The sequence below is a fragment of the Ailuropoda melanoleuca genome, chromosome 3 (genome assembly GCF_002007445.2).
Source record: "Ailuropoda melanoleuca isolate Jingjing chromosome 3, ASM200744v2, whole genome shotgun sequence".
Lineage (NCBI taxonomy): Eukaryota > Metazoa > Chordata > Mammalia > Carnivora > Ursidae > Ailuropoda > Ailuropoda melanoleuca.
The window spans coordinates 110,080,065-110,085,384 of NC_048220.1; the positions used below are offsets into that span (position 1 = coordinate 110,080,065).

The 5,320-nt window shown below is 32.8% G+C and overlaps 1 pseudogene; it reads left to right on the forward strand.

Annotated features, from left to right (window-relative positions):
- The first annotated feature begins 683 nt into the window (after nt 1-683).
- On the forward strand, nt 684-795 carry LOC117801703 (annotated as a pseudogene).
- Nucleotides 796-5,320: the final 4,525 nt, after the last annotated feature.

Here is a 5,320-nt window from a genome sequence, read left to right on the forward strand (position 1 = left end):
ACACTTAAAACTTTAAAACTATAGTGAGATGCCATTTTTCATCTCCATATTGACAAAGATCATAAAGCTTGATCACATCCATATTGTCAAGGGGAAATCAGCACACCCATTCATTGCCGATGGGATTGTAAAGGATATAAAGCTATGGAAGGCAATTTGCTAATAACTTGCAAAACTAAAAAGCTGAACTAGTTTTAGTTTATTAGTTTGGTTACTAGTTACATCACTGTTTGTAAATGCAAATTGGCTAAAAACTATCCAATTGCCCATCATAACAGGAACAATTAATAAATCACATTACATTGATACTGAATTCTATGAAGTCATTAAAAAGAATGAAACAATTATATATGTACTGATATGAAAATACATCAAATAAATATTGAGAAAAACAATATGCAGAATAGTACAGAATTGAATACAACTATTTGTGTGTGTGTGTGTGTGTTGCAGTAATTCTAAAATGTATAAACCATATCTGGAATGAAAAACAAGAAACTGATAACATCAGTTGCCTTAAGGAGGGAAGTTAGGTGAATGCAAGGCAGAGGAGGAAGATCGATGGACTTTGACTATATGCCTCTTTGTGCCTTCTGAATTTTGTGCCATGCACTTGTATTTGCTATTCAAAATGACTCATTAATAGAAGGAGGAGGTAACCACAATAATAAAAGAATAACTGGATAGCTTCTCAGCCATTTGGTCAAGATCAAGTGTAGTATCTGTTCTTATCAGTTTAATATCTGATATGTCTGTTATCTAATAGTAAAAGAATAACTTAATTGAAGAATATCACAAGATGTTAAACCAGGAAAATTTATTATTTCTATAAATGCAGAAGTGCATTTTATTTTCAATATTCATTTAAAAATGTTAATAAAGATGGAATGATTCTTCATGTAATAAAGTGTGACTAACACAGAAAAAAAATCAGGCAAAAAAAATGTGTAGAGAAGAAGTTGAGATGTATTTTCACTACCGTTCTACAACTACATCCCTGTTAATATTCTAACTTGATTTATTGTAAAAATACACTAACACATAAATGTGGAATGTACAAATTTACACAAAATTCAATTATGCAATTATTTTATATTCTGATTTGTCCTTTTGTCCCATTTAATATACTTTGAACATTTTTAATGTCATTAAAGAACTTTTAAAAATAATTTTGGAGAGATAATTCAATTAATGGATGTGGTATCATTTATTTAACTATTCATCATTAATGATATTAGAATGCTTACTATTATCACAGAAGCACTGCAATGAAAATTCTTCTATGTATATTGGTTTCCCATCTCCTTAGGATGAGTTCTGGCAACAACTATTATTGGAAAAGGAAAATGAAAACAATAAAAGCTCTGTTTTTCCAAATTGCTTTGCCAAGAGATTATGTCAATTTTTACTTCTGTAAGTACTTTATGAGAATCCTTGTCCCACCAAACAATCTCTGTTGTTTTTTTTTATATTTGCCAGTTTTAATGAAGGATAATGGCGTCTTTTAAAATTTTGCATTACTCAATTATTGGTAATGTAAAACTTTATGTGCTTACTATTCATTTGTATTTCTTCCTTTCTAAAATATCTAAAAGATTTGGGCCATCTTTTCTGTTGCAGAGTTAGTGACTTACTTATTTGACTTGAAAGTTATCTTTGCATAATACTATTTGTTGCAAACATCGTATCTCGCTTTGTCATTTGCCTTATACATTTGGTTATGAAATTACTGACATGTAAAATTTAACATATTGATTTGAATCTATACCCCCTTCCTTCCAGGAATTTTACAGTGATTCTGTGCACCTAGAAATTCATCTCCCATTCCTAAATACTCTATTATTTCTACTAGATCTTTGAATGATTTTAAGTTTTATATCTGATGTTTTAGCATATTTGTTCATTATTTCTACCTAGGATATATAATAAAATCTAGCTTTTCTTTCCTAACAAATTAGCCTAATACTTCTAAAATCATTTAGAGAGTAACCATTTATTTCTCTACTGATTTTTTATGTAACATTTTTTATGATAGCAAAGTATGTATATGTTGCAATCTATTTCTGATTTATCAATCCTCCATTGAGCTTCCTCATAAGTCTTCAAACATGACTGGAGTATTCAGAAGTTTGTTAGTAAATCTCTAAAACTTTAGAATCATTAATATTCTTTCTGAAGTTATTTGTGTTCATTGGATCCCTTTTATTCTTCTACATGATCTTTGTCCATTTCCAAATAAATGCCACTAGTGTTTTGTTTGGAATTGTGCTAAAACAAAACATACTTTGAAAAAAAAAATACTCTTCCTTACAAAATCCAATCTTCCCGGGGCGCCTAGGTGGATTAGTTAAACATCCGACTCGATTTCGGCTCAGGTCATGACATTAGGGTTGTGGGATCAAGCCCAGTGGGTGGCATGGTGGACTCAGAGCTCAGTGGGGAGTCTGCTTGAGGATTCTCTCTCTCCCCCTCCCCCTATCCCTCCCTCTGCTCTCTCTCTCTCAAACAAATAAATAAATCTTAAGAAAAACAAAAACAAAATCCAGTCTTTCCATCAAACAATATGATGCGTCCCATCTCTTTATATAGCCTTTTTTTTTTGTGTCACTCAATATTGGGCTTTTAGAAATATTTTTATGAGGATTTTTTTGTGTGGTTAGAAGTTTGATAATATTGTTTACTTAAACTTTGTGATAATTCTATCAGGTAGATATTATTATTACTATCATTATGTGGTAAGAAAATTGGGATTTAGAGAGTTTAAGTAACTTGCTCAGCATCCTATACTAGTGAGTGGCAGAGGTCAGTTCTACCTAACCCCAAGGCCTTAGGCTCACCTATCATGCCTGTTTCCTCCCAATTATTGTAGGTAATAACTCACGAAGGAAGTTTGAACCCCCAAATGTTATTCAATATGATATGATGCTGATTGCATTAGTAAATGTAACAATTTAATGGTCTCTTCCCACTTGCCTTTTGTATAAAAACTAAACAGTTTTCTGAAAAATAGTTATCATATGAATAATTATTTTGCTGGTTCATCATTTTAATAGCTTTTTAACTTAGACCAGGACTATTCATCTTACACTTATTGCAAGATTCCATAAATAAGACCCACAAGGAAAAAAAGGGAAATAAGCATGCATCTTTAATCCCTATAAGTTTCAAAGGCATTCAAGTATAGACTCTTCATTTCTCCTGTCACTCTTCATACCCAGAGGACACGAGACACCACAGAAGGTTAACATTTCCCACAACAGGCTTGGCAAAACTCCACAATAGCTAGGTGACCATGGCAGTCTCTGAAGGTGACTCTTTTCCTGAACATGTTATTTACTGCTATACAGGTATTTTTCAGCCATATAATTATTTCCATCAGGGCTTTAATTTTAATTGGGTTCGTTTTGCCCTTCCGACTCCTCTGGTGTCCAAATATGTGTCATTTATTAATATGCCCTTAAATTCATAGATAATCTCTGATTACCATTCTTCAGGATAAAATTAAGTGCAGTTCAAGAGAAAACAACCACAATTACACTTAATGTCAAGTTTGCTCTTTTATTAATATGTATACTGTACCAGGAAATTAACTTTGTCCAGGTTCAGTTTTTCAACTTGAATATGAGGTCCCAGGTACATTCTTTTATTAATGACAAAAATGCACCTAGAAGCAATACATTGATTCAAACCTGTATTGCCTTTTGCATCATTAGTATTCTATTCTTCAACTTCTACACTGGCCAAGCAACTATTGACATTCTAGGATTTTACTTTGTGTAACTGAAACCCAGTGATAAGAGACCTGCTCCTGAGTCTTTGTATATATTTCTGAAGTGGTTTCAATTCTTTATATTTGAATCATGACACTGAGCTGTGTTTTTTCACTTTTGGTCGCAGAGGAAAAGTGGTATCTATGGCAACAGAAAGTTGAAATGTGGCTCCTGACAGGGTTTTCATGTGACAGAAATGACAGCCATCTTTGTTAAGTAATGCTATGTTAAGATGCTGTCTTTTGTGTCAACTATACTGTGATATCCAAAATTGGGGAATTACAACTTTAAAGAAAAAGACAGCTTAGCAATTAAAGGGTATATTATAGTGTCTTTAGATGCAGTTCTTGTGACCTGCCTTTCGGTTCTGTGTTTGATTTATAAAGAAGCATGGACTAGTGTTCCAAAATCATGATTAGTTAATTAAAAGATGTCAGCGTTGAGCTTGGACCAAACATGTTTCTTATAAAAGTGACTAAAATTGCACGTGTGGGTAATTTTGACTTCTTTCTTTTCCAATGTATTATAAAAATGAGCAGTTCGTTATTCAGAAGTTGTGGTTAGCAAAATTTAATTACTATCATTTAAAGTGGCTTCTTTTTTCTTCTTTTATTTTTTAAAAAAGAATGCCCACTGTTTTCCTCAACCCCCCAACATAAAACACAAAAATAAACCCAGATAGGTAGATACACACACACACACACCACCCTTTTTTTTTTTTTAAGTTCAGGTTGAGGTTTTTTTTTTTTTTTTTGCGGTAAAATATACATAATATAACATGTACCATTTTTAAGTGTTCTGTTTGGTGGCATTAAGTGCATTCACATTGTTGTACCACCAACACCACTATCCATTCATAGAAATCCTCTCACCTTGCAAAACTGAAACTCTGTACCTCTTAAATAATAATTCCCCTTACCCTCTCCCCGCTGCCCCAGGAAACCACCATTCTACTTTCTTTGCCTATAATTTGACTGTGCGAGGTACTGCATGTAAGTGGAATCATACAGTAGTTATATTTTTGTGTCTTATTTCATTTAGCATAATGTCCTCAAGTTTCACCTATTTTGTAGCATGTGTCAGAATTACCCTCCTTTTTAAGGCTGAATAATATTCCATTACATGTATATACCACATTTCGTTTATGCATTCTTCCATTGATGGACACTTGGATTTCTTTCACCTTTTGCCTGTTGTCAGAAATGCTGATATGGACATGGGTGTATGAATATCTCTGCAAGTCCCTACTTTCAATTCTTTGGTATATAGCCAGAAATGGAATTGCCACATCATGTAATAATTCTGTTTTTAATTTTTTCAGGAGGTTCCATACAGTTTTCCATAGTGACTATACCAGTTTACATTCCCAGCGACAGTATACAATGTTCCAATTTCTCGACATCCTTACTAACACTTGTTATTAACTGTACATACCCCACTTTAAATGGTATCTCGGTATTTGAGGATAATGTAATAAAAGAGTCTGTGATCTTTGATATCAATGTGTTCAAAGATTTTATTTATTTATTTGAGAGGGAGAGGGACAAGCA